Genomic DNA, 19,369 nt, shown 5'->3' on the forward strand with positions numbered 1-19,369 from the left:
AGTAGCACCAATTATTCTTAGTCCTGATACCCTCATTACTGTAAGCTTGTCTTTACCAGGTAATGCATCAAAGAAGGACTGAGATATCGCACTCACCTCACTTCCACTGCCTAAGAGACAACGTACATTGATACCCAACATATTCACTATTATTATAGGGTGGCTTATTCTAGGTTGTACAGGTGGTTCCTCAAACTCATCCAATAGTTCCTTTTGTATATGTCTCCAACTAAAGTGATCGACATCTGTCTTCATTACATTTAGGTCAAAGTGTGTAGGGGTTTCCTGAATTACATTTTCAGCTGCCTTTTCCAGTCGGTCTATTAATTTCAAATCGAAACACCGTACGACTTCATTACATTTAGTTTGCTGAACATGACCCAAATTACTGTACTCTGAGCGATTCTGCTCCTCCAGACTGGGCATAACACTAGTTATAGCTAAACCACTTTCATTATTATCGTCGGGTTCCTTCTCATGTGACAACTGGTCACAGCTACTGGGTTCATCGACCCCTAACAGGCTATCCTCTACATTCTCACTTACCTCCTGTCCTAAATCTATTAGTACAGTATCAACATCCTGCACAGGCACTTTAGATAAGAGCACATCATCCTCATCGTAAATATAAGCATGAATTTCTTCTGCTTCTTCACCTGACAATTCAGTATTTTGTAGCTCTTCCCTACCGTTACACTGCTGCGCCTTCTCTTTCTCTTCCCACTTAGAAAGCATCTGTAACATGGTATCTATCAAATACTGTGAGTGATCTAATATTTCTGCTGTATTCTTAGATGCTACCGACCCCTCATCCACATGTTCAGTCTGAGTATTCTGATCTGTTTTACCAATTACTGTAACTACTGGCTTAGGAAAAATAACCGCCTGGTGAGACTGATAATTTTATACAGCGTGAGTAGGCTGCTTCCCTACAATCTGTGCGACAATCTAGAGAAGGAACTGCAGTGCAGTCTTCCTCTGTGAAACAGCTTTGGAAAAAGACATTTAGTATTTTGGACTTTAGTCTGTCATCCTCTGTTTCAGTACCATTTTGGTCACAGAGTGTCTGGACATTTTGTTTTGATCCAACTACCGCTTTGACGTAAGACCAAAATTTCTTAGGATTTTCTGCCAAGTCAGTACATAGAACTTTACTTTCAAATTCCTTGAACGCCTCTCGCATAGCCCTCCTCACACTACATTTCGCTTCGTGTAATTTTTGTTTGTCTGCAAGGCTTTGGCTATGTTTATGTTTGCTGTGAAGTTCCCTTTGCTTCCGCAGAAGTTTTCTAACTTGGTTGTTGTACCACGGTGGCTCTTTCCCACCTCTTACGATCTTGCTTGGCACATACTCATCTAACACATATTGTACGATGGTTTTGAACTTTGTCCACTGATCCTCAACACTATCTGTACTTGAGACAAAACTTTTGTGCTGAGCCGTCAGGTAACTCTGAAATCTGCTTTTTGTCACTTTTGCTAAACAGAAAAATCTTCCTACCTTTTTTAATATTTCTATTTACGGCTGAAATCATTGATGCCGTAACTGCTTTATGATCGCTAATTCGCTGTTCTGCGTTAACTGCTTCAAATAGTTCGGGTCTGTTTGTCACCAGAAGGTCTAATATGTTATCGTCACGAGTCGGTTCTCTGTTTAATTGCTCAAGGTAGTTTTCAGATAAAGCACTTAAAAATATTTCACTGGATTCTTTGTCCCTGCCACCCGTTATGAACGTTTGAGTCTCCCAGTCTATATCCGGCAAATTAAAATCTCCACCCAGAACTATAATATGGTGGGGAAATCTACTCGAAATATTTTCCAAATTATCCTTCAGGTGCTCAGCCACAACAGCTGCTGAGCCAGGGGGCCTATAGAGACACCCAATTACCATGGCTCAGCCTGCTTTAACCGTGACCTTCACCCAAATTATTTCACATTTCGGATCTCCGTCAATTTCCTTCGATACTATTGCACTTCTTATCGCTATAAACACGCCTCCCTCTTCACTGTCCAGTCTGTCTCTGCGGTATACATTCCAATCTGAGTTTAGGATTTCATTACTGTTTACGTCTGGTTTCAGCCAACTTTCTGTCCCTAGTACTATATGCATGTTGTGACTGTTTATTAATAAGAGCAGTTCTGGGACCTTTCTATAGGTGCTCCTGCAGTTTACTATTAGCACATTAATATTGTTATTCCCTGTTGCATTTTGCCTACTCCTACCTTGCCACGTCTCAGGAGGCGTCTTGTCGGGCCCTACATTTCTCCACCCGATAGCGGAGGTCGAGAAATTTGCACCCCAGATCTCCGCAGAATCGTCTGAGCCTCTGGTTTAAGCCTTCCACTTGGCTCCAAACCAGAGGACCGCGATTGGTTCTGGGAATGATACTACAAATAATTAGCTCTGATTACACCCTGCGAGTGAGGCTTTCCGCCTTCACCAATTCCGCCAACCGTCTGTACGAACTGAGGATGACCTCTGAATCCAGACGGCAGGAGTCATTAGTGCCAACATGAGCAACAATTTGCAGTCGGGTGCACCCAGTGCTCTCTATCGCCGCCAGTAGGGCCTCCTCCACATCTCGGATGAGACCCCCCAGCAAGCAGACAGAGTGAACACTGACCTTCTTCCCCGACCTTTCCGCTATTTCCCTAAGGGGCTCCATCACCCGCCTAATGTTGGAGCTCCAAATAACTAATAAACCCCTCCCCCCATGTGCTTGCTTGGACCTTGCTGAAGGAGCAGCCACATGTCCACTCACAGGCAGACTGGGCGATGCCACATGGACAGCCTCCACATTTACCCTCCGCTGTGCGCCGCGAACGCCACTGAACCCGCAACTCCCCTTGGGGAGAGGGTGGCCCAACCGCGACTGGTACCCGCAAAGATGTCTTGACAGCAGGGACAGTGGGTGAAGCATGTAACACCTGGGGTGTACCTTGGGATGCACCAGACTCCCCACTGCTGCTACACTCCGAGGCAGCAGCCTGAAGACGGCTGACCGCTGCCATCAACACGTTCAGCTGTTCGCGAACAGTGGCCAGCTACTCCTACATCCGTACACAGCAGTGACACATCCTATCCATCCTAAGGAATCAATTTACTGAAGAGGGTTAATCATCTTTTAATACAGCAATCTCTTGCTCTTACCTGGCTAATCTTTGACCTATAGGCGTCGTCAGCCAATTTCTACTAACCAGACTTCTCTTCCTCTACAAAATCTTGCAGTTATCTGCCCCTCATCTTTCCTTGGATGGGATCATCCACCAAGACAACTTCAAACAGCAACAACATGCCAGACTTCACCTTGCATTCCCCAAAGAAGTGTTATAGGCCCTCTATTGTTTTTGATCTATACTAACGACATAAGAGACAATCTCAGTAGCCGTATTAGATTGTTTACAGATGATACTGTCATTTACCATCATTTCAAGTCATCAGATGACCAAAATGAATTCAAAAATGATTTAGATATCTGTATGGTGCGAAAAGTGGCAATTGACCCTGAATAAAGAAAAGTGTGAAGTTATTCACATGAGTACTAAAAGAATTCTACTAAATTTCGATTACGCGATAGGACACACAAATCTGAAGGCTGTAAATTCAACTAAATACTTAGGGATTACAATACAAATACCCTAAATTGGAACAATCACATAGATAATGTTGTGGGTAGAGCCAACCAAAGACTGTGATTCATTTGCAGAACACCTAGAAGATGCAACAAGTCTACTAAAGAGACTGCTTACACCACACTTGTCTGCCCTATTCTGGAGTACTGCCGAGCATTATGGAATCCACATCAGATGGGACTGACAGATTACATCCAAGAAGTATAAAGAAGGGCAGCTTGTTTTGTATTATAACAAAGTAGGGGAGATAGTGCCACAGATATGATATGTGAATTGGAGTGGCAATCATTAAAACAAAGGCCTTTTTCGTTGCGACAGGAACTTCTCATGAACTTTCAATCACCAGTTTTCTCCTCCAATTGCGAAAACATTCTGTTGGCACCCACCCACATAGGGAGAAATGATCATCATGATAAAATAAGAGAAATCAGGGCTCTCACAGAAAAATTTAAGTGCTCATTTTTCCCGTGTGCCGTTCGAGAGTGGAACAGTAGAGATACAGCTTGAAGGTGGTTCACTGAACCCTCTGCCAGGCACTTTACTGTGAATAGCAGAGTAATCACGTAGATGCAGGAAAAGCTATCCCATCTTCTCCTAAACTACCTGAACAATGGTGTTTCCCTCCCTGTCTCTCTGCAGCTCCCTAAACAGCCACACCATCAACCCCCACTGCTCTCCTGCAAACTAAGCTTGGCCAACCTCTTTAACAACCAGCAGCCTTCACCACTGCCTCCCAGACCAGAAATAACTCATAGTCATGAGATCCAGTCACAACAGCACATTATCCTCAACCTCTTGTCTAAAGCACTCTCCTCTCCTGAATGATCTTACTATGCAAAGGTCTCACTTTCAGCCCTAAACCTGCATTAGATCATGCTGCTTTGGAGGACTTACTTTCTGTCACATGTAATGTCAAGTGGAAATATCACTTTGCAACCCAATCCTGAAACCTTTCCAACAGCAAACATGACATAGAACCCTGCCTTGAACAGTTCCAACCATAATTCCAACCTGATCTCCCACCACTACCTCAAAATTATCCCTTACAAACCTTCCAAGAACTCCTAACATCCAACACTGCTTCACAACATTTCCTCAGGTTCCTACAGCATGAACCCAACCTGTCCTCTGCAGAGCTCCAGGCTCTACATTCCTTAAAAGCTGATGACTCCATCATTATCCTTCCAGCAGACAAAGGATCTTCCACTGTGGTACTGGACCTAAAGGAGTATATTAGAAACTTTTGGAAATGTTCAATTGCTGTGTTTCTTAGAGTTTTCTGTGTGCTGAAGTCGTTTAGTAAATTTCATGCTTTAGTTTCCAGCTGATGGTTGTTATTGTTTTTGGTGAAATATTTCAGTAAAATTTTCAGTCAGTGTTTTAACTTCATTGTACGTTCCAATAGCCGCTTGAATTTTTGGTTTTAGCTAATAATTTTTTGAAGTTTTGATGGTATTGGTAGTAGCTGTGGAGTAGTAGTATTAATACAAGTTGTTGCTTTCTTAGTAAACAGAGAATTTAGAGACAGCTGTTGTTAGTTCTATAAATAGTTCTACGGGTGTAACTGAACTTAGGTATAATAGACGTATGTTGTCTCTTTTTTTTTCAGTAGCTGCAAAATTTTACTATGAGTGAGAAGTGTGGGCTCTGTCATAGGTTTGTGTGTAATGGGTTTCAGTATGGGATTTGTTCAAAGTATTTTCATTGTGGGGAAGTCAGTGGGCATTCTTGCGAGATCTTCTCCTGGTGATGCAAATCTGTAGTAGAAATAAGTTGATAGAGGAGCAGAAGTGTGAGATCTGTGCCCTTCAGGTGCAGTTACAATTTGCAAAGGAGGAACTAGATAGGTTGAGGAGGGTGAAGGGTGGTGGGGAATGGGAACTGGCAATTGGCAAGAAGGCAGCTAGGAAGAGGAGGTATTCAGACAGTTATACTTTGCGTACGTGCAATAGATTTGACCAACTGTCAGAGTTGAGTGGAGAGAAGCGTCTTGTAGTTGTAGTTGTAGGGAACATGCAACAGTCCTCAGCTGTTACAAGGCCTAGGGCAGTTGCAAAGTCTAACAGAAAGAAGAAGGTTCTGCTGTTAGGAATACAAGTGTGGGCTAGCGGTTGCAGAAAGTGTTGGTGAATGAGTACCAGGTCATCAGCATTGTGAAGCCTAGTGCAGGTTGGCTCAGGTGACTCACAGCATAGGGGAGTTATGTAGGAATTTTATGGAGGAGGATTAGGTAGTGATAGTGGGTGGAGCAGGGAACAGTCTTGATGGGGACGGGGAATAAGATGTATCTGGGAACTTGGTAAAGATAGCTTCTCAAACTGGTGGCACTAATGTGTATTTCATGCATCTTTTTCAACATCATGATCGGCCTTATCTTAATGCAGCTGTTAGGAGCATTAACATGGGACTGGAGAGAGTGCTGATGGCAGAGGGCATGGGTCAAATTTCAGTGGTGCCAGTTGGATCTATCAGTAGACTGGGTTTCACTAGGCATGGCCTGCACCTCAATTGGTATGGGAAGGGGAGGCTGGAAAAGCTTATAGGTGACGGTGTAGTGGGTGGTGGTGGGATCACTCCTGGAGAATTTCCTGTAGTGTGAAGTCAGCTGATAGGTATACCTGCTTAAAGGGATACCCTCCAAGGGCTCACCTTCAGAGGATCTCATGTTTCCAATTAGAGAAGGATTAGCATATTTCATCAAAATATAAGAGGTATTAGAGATAATGGGTGACTGGAACTTGATGTTAGGAAAAGGAAGAGAAGGAAACGTAGTAGGTGAATATGGAATGGGATTAAGGAATGAAAGAGGAAGCTGCCTGGTAGAATTTTGCACAGAGCATAAGTTAATCATAGCTAACACTTGGTTCAAGAATCATAAAAGAAGGTTGTATACATGGAAGAAGGCTGGCAATATTGGAAGATCTCAGATAGATTATATAATGGTAAGACAGAGATTCAGGAAACAGGTTTTAAACTGTAAGACATTTCCAGGGGCAGATGTGGACTCTGACCACAATCTATTGGTTATGAACTGTAGATTAAAACTGAAGAAACTGCAAAAACGTAGGAATTTAAAGAGATGGGACCTGGATAAACTGAAAGAACCAGAGGTTGTAGAGAGTTACAGAGAGAGATCATTAGGGAATGATTGTCAAATACAGGGGAAAGAAATACAGTAGAAGAAGAATGGGTAGCTTTGAGAGATGAAATAGTGAAGGTAGCAGAGGATCAAGTAGGTAAAAAGATGAGGGCTAGTAGAAATCCTGGGGTAACAGAAGAGATATTAAATGTAATTGATGAAAGGAGAAAATATAAAAATGCAGTAAATGAAGCAGGAAAAAAGGAATACAAACGTCTCAAAAATGAGATTGACAGGAAGTGCAAAATGGCTAAGTAGGGATGGCTAGAGGACAAATGTAAGGATGTAGAGGCTTATCTCACTAGGGGTAAGATAGGTACTGCCTGCAGGAAAATTAAGGATACCTTTGGAGAAAAGAGAATCACTTGCATTAATATCAAGAGCTCAGATGGAAACCCAGTTCTAAGCAAAGAAGGGGACGCAGAAAGGTGGAAGGAGTATATAGAGAGTCTATACAAGGGCAATGTTCTTGAGGACAGTATTGTGGAAATGGAAGAGAATGTAGATGAAGATGAAATAGGAGATATGATACTGCGTGAAGAGTTTGACAGAGCACTGAAAGACCTGAGTCGAAATGAGGCCCTGGGAGTAGACAACATTCCATTAGAACTACTGACAGCCTTGGGAGAGCCAGGCCTAACAAAATTCTACCATCTAGTGAGCAAGATGTATGAGACAGGCGAAATACCCTCAGACTTCAAGAAGAATATAATTATTCCAATCCAATATAATTATTCCAATCCCAAAGAAAGCTGGTGTTGACAGATGTGAAAATTACCGAATTGTCAGTTTAATAAGCCACGGCTGCAAAATACTAACACAAATTCTTTACAGACGAATGGACAAACTGGTAGAAGCTGACCTCGGGGAAGATCAGTTTGGATTCCGTAGAAATGATCAAACATGTGAGGCAATACTGACCCTTCGACTTATCTTAGAAAATAGATTAAGGAAAGGCAAACCTACGTTTCTAGCATTTGCAGACTTAGAGAAAGCTTTTGACAATGTTGACTGGAATACTCTCTTTCAAATTCTGAAGGTGGCAGGGGTAAAATACAGGGAGCAAAAGGCTATTTACAATTTGTACAGAAACCAGATGGCAGTTATAAGAGTCGCAGGACATGAAAGGGAAGCAGTGGTTGGGAAGGGAGTGAGACAGGGTTGTAGCCTATCCTCAATGTTATTCAATCTGTATACTGAGCAAGCAGTAAAGGAAACATAAGAAAAATTTGGAGGAGGAATTAAAATCCATGGAGAAGAAATTAAAACTTTGAGGTTAGCCGATGACATTGTAACTCTGTCAGAGACATCAAAGGACCTGGAAGAGCAGCTGAACGGAATGGACAGTCTCTTGAAAGGAGGATATAAGATGAACTTCAACAGAAGCGAAACAAGGATAATGAAATGTAGTTGAATTAAATCAGGTGATGCTGCGGGAATTAGATTAGGAGTCAACATCTATAAGCACTTCACTACCATTATCTCTATGTTGTTGTTGTGGTCTACAGTCCTGAGACTTGTTTGATGCAGCTCTCCATGCTACTCTATCCTGTGCAAGCTTCTTCATCTCTCAGTACTTACTGCAACCTACATCCTTCTGAATCTGCTTAGTGTATTCATCTCTTGGTCTCCCTCTACGATTTTTACCCTCCACGCTGCCCTCCAATGCTAAATTTGTGATCCCTTGATGCCTCAGAACATGCCCTACCAACTGATTCCTTCTTCTAGTCAAGTTGTGCCACAAACTCCTCTTCTCTCCAATTCTGTTCAATACTTCCTCATTAGTTATGTAATCTACCCATCTAATATTCAGCATTCTTCTGTAGCACCACATTTCGAAAGCTTCTATTCTCTTCTTGTCCAAACTATTTATCGTCCATGTTTCACTTCCATATGTGGCTACACTCCATACAAATACTTTCAGAAACGACTTCCCGACACTTAAATCCATACTCGATGTTAACAAATTTCTCTTCTTCAGAAACACTTTCCTTGCCATTGCCAGTCTACATTTTATATTCTCTCTACTTTGACCATCATAAGTTCATTTGCTCCCCAATTAGCAAAACTCCTATACTACTTTAAGTATCTCATTTCCTAATCTAATTCCCTCAGCATCACCCGAGTTAACTCGACTACATTCCATTATCCTCATTTTGCTTTTGTTGATGTTCATCTTATGGTAGATTTCCTAAATTCATATGATCTGATGCAGACTGTGTTTTTTCCAGTTAGGGTGCAGGGGAACAGTAGCACAGCCATAGACAATATTTTTATTCATTCTTCATTACTATATGGGCATTCAGTTAGTATAAGGGTGACTGGCCTTCCAGACCATGATGCACCAATTTTAACACTAAAAGGCTTTTGTACTCAAATAAGTGTCACATATAATTACAAACTATGTAGGAAAGTTAATCCAACAGCAATAGAGAGTTTTTTAAACATTGTCAAGGAACAAGTGCGGCAGGATGTTTGTAGTGCCGATAACATAGATGATGAATATAATGCTTTCCTTAACACATTTCTCATGCTCTTTGAGAGTTACTTTCCATTAGAATGTTCTAAACAGGCTAGTAGCAGTAATAAACAGCCCAGGTTGGCTGACTAGTGGGATAAGGATATCATGTAGAACAATGCGGGAATATATCAAAATGTTAGAAGTAGTCACAATCAAGCTACAGTAGCCCATTACAAACAGTATTGTAAGGTGCTGAAAAATGTTATTAGGAATGCAGAGTACACAATATGCAAATAGAATAGCTAATTCACACCAAAAGTTAAAACCATATGGTCAGTCATGAAGGAAGTGTCTGGTCAGCAGCACAAGGTTGACAATATAAAGTCAGTTCATAGGAAAAATATTTCTGTTACTGATAAGTCAGATATATGTACAGTATTTAACAATCACTTTCTGAGAATTGCTGGTGGCTACAGGGAATCATATAACTCTTTTGGAAAACGTCTTTCTGAGATTGACGTCTGAAATACTCTTCTGTGATACTGATAAAGGGGAGATTGAGTCAATAATTAAACAACTGAAGACTAAGGACTCTCATGGACATGATGACACACGTAGCAGCATATTAAAGTACTGTGCTGCGCATGTTTGCCCTGTATTTAGCCACATTTGTAGTTTTTCCTTTAGGAATGGTCAGTTTCCTGAATGATTAAAGTACTCAGTAGTAAAGCCATTTTATAAAAAGGGAGAAATGGATAATGTAGACCATTTTTGACATATTTCATGCCATCAGTGTTTGCTAAAGTTATAGAAAAGGCTGTTTATGTAAGGATAATTGATCATTTTATACAACACGATTTGCTATCAAATGTACAGTTCGGTTGTAGAAGTCATTTAACAAATAAAAATGGTATATTCTCTTTTCTCTGTGAGGTACTAGATGGGTTAAACAAAAGGTTTCAAATGCTAGGCATATTTTTTGATTTAACTAAGAGGTTTGATTGTGTTGATCACAAAATATTGCTCCAGAAGTTGGGACCATTATGGAATACAAGGAGTGGCTCACAATTGGCTCACAACAGACAGCAAGAGGTTGTTGTTCACAATGTTGAGAATGGCTGTGATGTGGGGTCTGAGTGGGGTACAGTCAAGTTGTGGGTGCCCCAGGGTTCAGTGTTTGGGCCATTACTGTTCCTTATTTATACAAATGATATGCCCTCTAGTATTACAGGTTAATCTAAAATATTTCTGTTTGCTGATGACACGAGCTTGGTAGTAAAGGATGTTGTGTGTAACATTGGCCTGGTTTCAAATACTGAAGTTCATGGCTTGTAGAAAATAAACTAATGAAAACCTGATGTTTTAATTTCACAAAATGGGCATATCATTAGTGAAACTGAACAGTTCAAATTTCTAGGTGTTCAGATTGTAAACTGTTGTGGAAATCCCACATTGAGGATCTTGTTCAAAGACTTAATGCTGCCATTTTTACTATTCAAACCATATCTGAAGTGAGTGATTGTTTGACATGAACATTAGTCTACTTTGCTTATTTTCATTCACTTATGTCACATGGTATTATATATTGGGGTAGCTCTTCCCATTCTAAAACGATATTTTTGGCTCAGAAACGGGTGGTTTGGGCAATAAGTGGTGTAAGTTCACGAAACCTCTTGTCAGCCCCTGTTCATGAATCTGGGTATTTTGTCATTAGCCTCTCAATATATATATTCCTTACTGTCATTTCTTGTTAACAATATTACCTTATTCGCAAGAATAAGCAGCTTTCACTCAGTTAATAATCCACAGAAATCTAATCTGCATTTGGATCGGACTTCCTTAACTCTTGTGCAGAAAGGTGTGCAGTATACTGCTGCATCTATTCTCAATAAGCTACCACTCGAATTAAAAATTTTTAGCAGTAATCCATGCCCTTTCTCGAATCAAAACTTAATAGTTTCTTTATGGGTCACTCCTTCTATTCTATTGAGGAGTTTCTTGGAAAATTAAGCCGATTCTTGATGTACTGTTGATTGCATTTACTTAAACTTATGATTGACTTTTTTTGGATTCATAAACATTTTATTTTTATCTGTTATTATTTTTATGTTGTAATTTCATGTACTGACATGTTCCATGACCTTGGAGATTTGCTCCTCAATTTAGTGCTACAGAGCTTGATGTGTAAATAAATAAATAAAGTTTCACACCAGCTGTTTGACACCTCTACATATAGCATCTACCATCAATATCCCATCCCTGAGATTCTAACTGACCTGCAGTCCCTCCTTAAAACCTCAGGACCCTCATAAGGACCAACATATCAATCCATCTAACTTTTCACCCCACCCAAACCTTGCATCCCCATCTTTTATCTTCTTCCTAACTGACATCCACAAGCCCAATCATCCTGGCCGTCCTATGGTTGCTGGCTTCAAAACACCAACCAAACAAATATCCGTCTTAGTTGACCAGCACCTACAACCCATAGTACAAAGACTTCTCTCCTATATGGAACATACTAATAATTTCCTAGATCATCTAAAATCCATGCCTGCCCCACTGCCACCACACACCTTGCTTGTCAGCACTGATACCACCTCTCACTATACCAACATCCCCCACTTACATGGTCTGTCTCCTGCTGAACATTTCCTCAGTCAACAGCTACCTAGTTGCAAAGTTATAATATCCTTCCTAGTCACCTTAATCAACTTTATTCTTACCAACAACTAATTCACCTTTGAAGGGCAGATGTACAAACAGATCAGGGGTGCAGCCATGGGAACCAGGTTGGCTTCTTCCTATGCCAGCCTTTCTGTGGAGGGGGCTTTCCTGGGATCCATAAGTCTTCATCCCCAGGTTTGATATAGGTATGTTGATGACATCTTTGCCATATAGACTCATGGTGTGGCTGACTTATTAAAGTACCTGGAATCTCTGAATACCTTCTCCCAATTAAATTTCACATGGTCTTTTTCTGAATCCCATGCCACTTTCCTAGATGTTGATCTCGTCCTCACTGAAGGCCAGCTACACACTTCTGTTCACATTAAACCTACTAACAAACAACAGTACTTACATTTTGACAGTTGCCATCCTTTCCATGTCAAACGTTTCCTCCTATACAGCCTTGAAATTCAAGACAAATGTATTTGTTTGGATGTGGACTCTTTACAGCAATACACCACCATTCTCACCTCAGTCTTCACTGGATGTAATTACCCCACCAGCCTAGTTCAAAAGCAAATTTCCCAGGCCATCATATCAAATCCTGTACCACCAGCCTAGTTAAAAAGCAGATTTCCTGGGCCATCGCGTCTAATCCTGGTACTGCTGATCCCACCAAAAAACAGCTTTGGAGAACATCACTTGTCACTCAGTATTATCCTGGTCTGGAATGTATTAATTAGCTACTTCATCAAGGCCATGACTTCCTGAAACCATGCCCAGATACGAGATCCATTCTGTCTGAGATTTTGCCCACCATACCTAGAATAGCTTTTTATTGCCCTCCCAATCTCTGCAGTGTTCTTGTCAGACCCTATGCTCCTTCTGCACGTATCTCCCTACTCTATTGCTCCTATCCCTGTGACCATCCCCACTGCAAGACTTTCCCTAAGCACCCACATACCATCACCTATCCCAGCCGTGTAACTGGAAAAACATATACTATCAAAGGGACAGCCACCTGCAAAACACTGTTTGGCCTTTTACATCAGCATGACTGTGACCAAATTATCAGTTAGGATGAATGGGCATATACAGAGGATGTATATTGGCAATGCACAATATCCTGTTGCAGAGCACGCTCTGCAGCATGGCAGTCATGACCTTGGTGCCCGTTTCCCAACATGCACCATCTGGATTCTACCCTCAGACACCAGTTTCTCAGAGCACTACAGGTGGGAATTAGCACTACATGTCCTTGGTTCTTGCCACCCACTTCTCCTTAATTTAGATTAATTTCTCCAGTCTCAGCATTTCTTCACAGTAACCACTCCTTTATTCATGCCATTTTTAGTTTTCTGCATCTTTCACTTTCTTACTTGTCCATTTTTCGCCATCCCCCTCCCACCTCTGTTACATTCAACGCTTATTAACTCATACACAATGTTTTAACAGTAATCTCTTTCATGCATATTACCCTGTATTCCACCTTTTAGCTCCCAGGTTTTCAAATCTTGTTCAGTGCAGTCCCCAACAATCAGTTTTTCCTTCTCATGCCACCTGCTAAGTCTCCCCTGACCCACTGTTCGGGGTGACTTTTCCAAAGCTTGTGGTCTTGAGGTAGCATTCTTGCTTCCTGTGCACGGGGTCCCAGGTTTGATTCCCAGTGGGGTCGGGGATTTTCCCTGCCTCGAGATGACTGAGTGTTGTGGTGTCATCTTCATCATCATCATTCATCCCCACTACGATTGGAGGAAGGCAATGGCAAACCACCTCCACTAGGACCTCGCCTAGTACAGCAGTGTGGGTCTCCCGCATCGTCCCCTATGCTCCTCGGAGTATGGGACCTCATCATCATCACCCCTTTTCCTAGACCCCTCTTCCTTCTGCTTCAGCAATTCTGCCTGAAGATGGAGCCACACGCTCTGAAAGTCTGCCTTATTATAACCTTTTTTTATGCGTATGTTCTTGCCTCACTTGTTGAGTAGATCTTTTATCTATCCTAATATCTTATATCATCAAAAATTGATTGTTCATTATCATTAATAGAATTATAATAGTAAGTATTTTATTCTCAGTAGTATTGCAAGACATTTCTCAAGGTTTCTTAATCCCATGATTCACAATTTTGAGCAAACCAGGTCTTCTTTGATGCTCAAACTCAAATTTGAATCTCATTTCACAGTTCCTCTCTTCTCTAAGGCCTCAACGGTCTTTAGTAATAATGAATTAAATTGTCTTAGCTGTGTTGGGAAAGTACCAGAGCTGCAAGTGCTAATAGAAAGCACTGATGCTCAAATCATTATAGGCACTGAATGCTGGCTAATACCAGATATAAGCTCACCCAAAATTTTTGCGAAGAACCTAACGGTGTTCCAAAAGGATAGGCAGAACACGGTTGGTGATGGCATGTTTGTTGCTGTCAGAAGTAGTTTTAACTTGTCACGAAACTGAAGTAGATACTTCCTGTGAGTTAGTATGGGAAGAGGTCATTGTTGGCAAATGGAACAAAATAATAATTGGATCCTCCCAATTCAGATGATACAGTTGCTGAAAGGTTCAAAGAAAACTTGAGTATGATTTCAAACATGTACCTGACTCATACGATAATAGTTGGTGGTGACTTTAATTTACCCTCAATATGTTGGTGAATATACAAGTTTAATTCCAGAGGTATACATAAAATATCATCCAAAATTGTGCTAAACGCATTCTCAGAAATTATTTCAAGCAGTTAGTTCATGAGCCCAAGCGAATAGTAAATGGTTGTGAAAACACACTTGACCTCTGAGCAACAAATAATCCTGAGTTAATAACAAGCATCAAAACCGATTCAGAAATTAGTGAACACAGGGTTGTAGTAGTGAGACTGAATATTGTAATCCCCAAATTCTCAAAAAATAAGCAATCAAATATAACTATTCAAAAAGGCAGATAAAAATTCACATGATGCCTTCTTGAGAGACAATCTCCACAAATTCCAAATTAATAATATAAGTATAAACCAGATGTGGCTTGAATTCAAAGGAATAGTTTCGGCAGAAATTGAGAGATTTATACCAAATAAATTAATATCCTCCTTGGTACATAAAATGGGTTAGAACACTGTTGAAGAAACAATGAAACAAACATGCCAAATCCCCAAGATTGGCAATCTTTTACAGGAGCTAGAAATTTAGCACGGACTTCAATGCGGGATCCTTATAACAGTTTCCACAATGAAACTTTGTCTCGAAACCTTGCAAAAAATCCAAAGAGATTCTGGTTCTATGTGAAGTATGTTAGCGGCAAGAAACAATCAATGCCTTCTCTGCACAGTAGCAATGGAGATACTATCGAAGACAGTGCTACCAAAGCAGAGTTGCTAAACACAGCCTTTCGAAATGCCTTCACAAAAGAAGATGAAGTAAATATTCCAGATTACGAATCGAGAACAGCTGCCAACATGAGTAACATAGAAGTAAATATCCTCAGAGTAGTGGAGCAACTTAAATCACTTAATAAAAGCAAGTCTTCTGGTCCAGTCTGTATACCAATTAGGTCCATACTTAAAATCACATACAACCGTTTGCTCAACGAAAGATGTGTACCCAAAGACTGGAAAGTTACACAGGTCACATTGTGTTTGAACATTATGAATTACCTTGAACAAAATGGTCTATTGACACACAGTCAACATGGGTGTAGAAAACATCTTTCCTGTGAAACACAACTAGCTCTTTATTCACATGAAGTGTTGAGTGCTATTGGCAAGGGATTTCAGATCGATTCTGTATTTCTGGATTTCCAGAAGGCTTTTGACACTGTACCACACAAGCAGCTCATAGTGAAATTGCATACTTATAGAACATCGTCTCAGTTATGTGACTGGATTTGTGATTTCCTGCCAGAGAGGTCACAGTTTGTAGTAATTGACGGAAAGTCATCGAGTAAAACAGAAGCAATTTCTGGCGTTCCCAAAGGTAGTGTTATAGGCCCTTTGCTGTTCCTTACCTATATAAACGATTTGGGAGACAATCTGAGCAGCCGTCATCGGATGTTTGCAGATAATGCTGTCATTTATCGACTACTAAAGTCATCAGAAGATCAAAACAAACTGCAAAACGATTTAGAATAGATATCTGAATGGTACAAAAAGTGGCAGTTGACCTTAAATAATGAAAAGTGTGATGTCATCCACATGAGTGCTAAAAGGAATCAGTTAAACTTTGGTTACACGATAAACGTTAGACTGTCAGCAGAGTGTTAGACCATCAGTGAGAGCACACCGCTAGTTCCTGCTACTAATAAGGCGAGTACACCGTTCGCTTGTTACATATTTTTACGAGCTTCAAACAGGAGCGACTGCAGTAATGGATAGGAACTGTGATTGTTGTGTACAGATGTGAGCTGAGCTGGTGACCCTTCACTCACAGCTTCAAGCTGCATTGACTTCCATCACACAGCTTGAGGATGCTGCCAGGGGGCATCACTGTGGGGAATTGGACACGGGGATGTGAGGGACGTTGAGTATGTCCCACGTGTCCTCCGATCGGTCCACTGCTGTGACCTTCCTGGGTACTGCCTGCACTGAGGTTGACCCCTCACCTGTGGTTGAGTGGGACATCATTCCAAAGTCTGGCAGGCAGTCAGGGGCCAATTATAGGGCCTCCCCAGTTCATTTGATGAACAGGTTTCGGGTGTTATCTGTGGCTGAAGATGTCTCTGAGCCAGATGCAGTCGTCCACCCTGTTCCAGAGGAAGCTTCTCGGCCCGCAAGGTCTGGGCATTCACAGAGGGTAGGTTTGCTGGTAGTTGGGAGCTCCAACATTAGGCACATAATGAGGCCCCTTAGCAACATGGCTGCCAAGGAGGGGAAGGAAGCCAGTGTGCACTCCGTGTGGATTCCGGGGGGAGTCATTCCAGATGTGGAAAGGGTGCCTCCGGATGCCATGAAGAGTACAGGGTGCAGCCAACTGCAGGTGGTGGCATATGTCGGTACCAATGATGTGTGTTGCTTTGGATCGGAGCAGATTCTGTCAGGTTTCGAGTGGCTAGTGGAAATGGTAAAGACTGCCAGTCTTGCTTCCGAGATTAAGGCAGAGCTTACCATCTGCAGCATTGTTGATAGAACCGACTGTGGTCCTATGGGGCAGAGCTGAGTGGAGGGTCTGAATCAGAGGCTCAGGCAGTTCTGTGACCGTGTAGGCTGTAGATTCCTTGACTTGCGCCATCGGGTGGTGGGTTTCCGGGTTCTGCTTAATAGGTCAGGAGTCCACTACACACAGGAGGCAGCGACACAGGTAGCGGGGTCTGTGTGGAAGGGACTGGGTGGTTTTTTAGGTTAGAGGGTCTCAGGGAACCACAGAAGGGGCATGCATCTAAATGTGGGCAGGTAAAACACAGTAAGGTAGTTGTAGAAATGATTGGTATTGTAGTTGTAAATTGTCATAGCTGTGTTGGGGAAGAACCAGAGCTCCAAGCCCTAATAGAAAGCACTGAAGCTCAAATAGTTGTAGGTACAAAGAGCTGGCAAAAGCCGGAAATAAGTTCAGCCAAAATTTTTTCAAACGATCTAACAGTGTTCAGAAAGGATAGATTAAATACAGTTGGTGGTGGAGTATTCATTGCTGTCAGAGGTAGTTTGCCTTGTAGCAAAATTGAATTAGATAGTTCATGTGAAATAGTGTGGGTTGAGGTTATACCTGACAATCGGATTAAACTATCAATTGGACCATTTTACCATAGTTGCTGAACAGTTCAAAGAAAACTTGAGTACCCCGCTCATACAATTATAGTCAGTGGTGACTTCAATCTGCCCTCGATATGCTGGAAAAATTATACGTTTAAAGCCAGAAGGAGTCATAATACTTCATCCGAAATTGTACTAAATGTTTTCACAGAAAATTATTTTGAACAATTAGTTCATGAGCCCACTCGAAGCATAAATGTTTGCGAAAGCATACTTAACCTTTTAGCAATAAATAATCCTGGACAAATAATGAGTGTTGTGATGAATACAGGGATTAGCGACCACAAGGGAGTTGCTGCCAGGCTGAATACCGTAACACCTACAACCATCAAAAAGAAACACAAAGTATATCCATTTAAAAAAGCTGATAAAAATGCTCTAACGCCTTTTTAAGAGACGGTCTTCACTCCTTCCGATCTGATCATGTAAGTGTAGAAAAGTTGTGGAATGTTTTCAAAGAGATAGTATCAACAGCAATTGAGAGATATATACCACATAAATTAATAAGTGATGATACTGATCCCCCATGTTACACAAAACAAGTCAGATTGTTGTTGCAGAAGCAACAAAAAAGCATGATAAATTTAAAAGAACACAAAATCCCCAAGACTGGCAAAGTTTTACAGAAGTTGGAAATATAGCACATACTTCAATGTGAGATGCTTTTAATAATTTCCACAACGAAATTCTGTCTTGGAATCTGGCAGAAAACCAAAAGAGATTCTGGTCATACATAAAGCACACCAGTGGCAAGATGCAATCAATACCTTCACTGCACAATAACAATGGTGAAGACACTGATGACAGTGCCACTAAAGCAGAGTTATTAAACACGGTTTTCTGAAACTCCTTCACCAAAGAAGATGAAGTAAATATTCCTGAATTCCAATAAAGAACAACTGCCAAGATGAGAAACATAGAAGCAGATATCCTTGGTGTAACAAAGCAGCCTAAAACACTTAGAAAGGCAAGGCCTCCAGTCCAGATTATATACCAGTCATGTTCCTCTCTGAATATGCTGATAAAATAGCTCCATATTTAGCAATTTTATACAACCACTCGCTCACAGAGAGAGCCCTACCTAAAGACTGAAAAATTGTTCAAGTCACACCAATACCCAAAAACGGAAGTAGGAGTAGTCCACTGAATTACAGGCCTATATCACTAGCATCGATTTGTAGCAGGGTTTTAGAACATATACTGTATTCGAACATCATGAAGTACCTCAAAGAAAATGATTTATTGACAGATAGTCAACACGGATTCAGAAATATCATTCTTGTGAAACACAACTAGCTCTTTATACTCATGAAGTAATAAGTGTGTCTGTGTATGTGCGGATGGATATGGGTGTGTGTGCGAGTGTATACCTGTCCTTTTTTTCCCCCTAAGGTAAGTCTTTCCGCTCCCGGGATTGGAATGACTCCTTACCCTCTCCCTGAAAACTCACATCCTTTCGTCTTTCCCACTCCTTCCCTCTTTCCTGATGAAGCAACCGTTGGTTGCGAAAGCTTGAATTTTGTGTGTATGTTTGTGTTTGTTTGTGTGTCTATCGACCTGCCAGCACTTTCATTTGGTAGGTCACATCATCTTTGTTTCTAAAACATAATAAGATATATAATAATAATAATAATAATAATAATAATAATAATAATAATAATAATTATTATTATTATTATTATTATTATTATTATTATTATTATTATTATTATTATTATTATTATTATTATTATT

This window comes from Schistocerca piceifrons, chromosome 5 (assembly GCF_021461385.2).
Source record: "Schistocerca piceifrons isolate TAMUIC-IGC-003096 chromosome 5, iqSchPice1.1, whole genome shotgun sequence".
NCBI lineage: Eukaryota > Metazoa > Arthropoda > Insecta > Orthoptera > Acrididae > Schistocerca > Schistocerca piceifrons.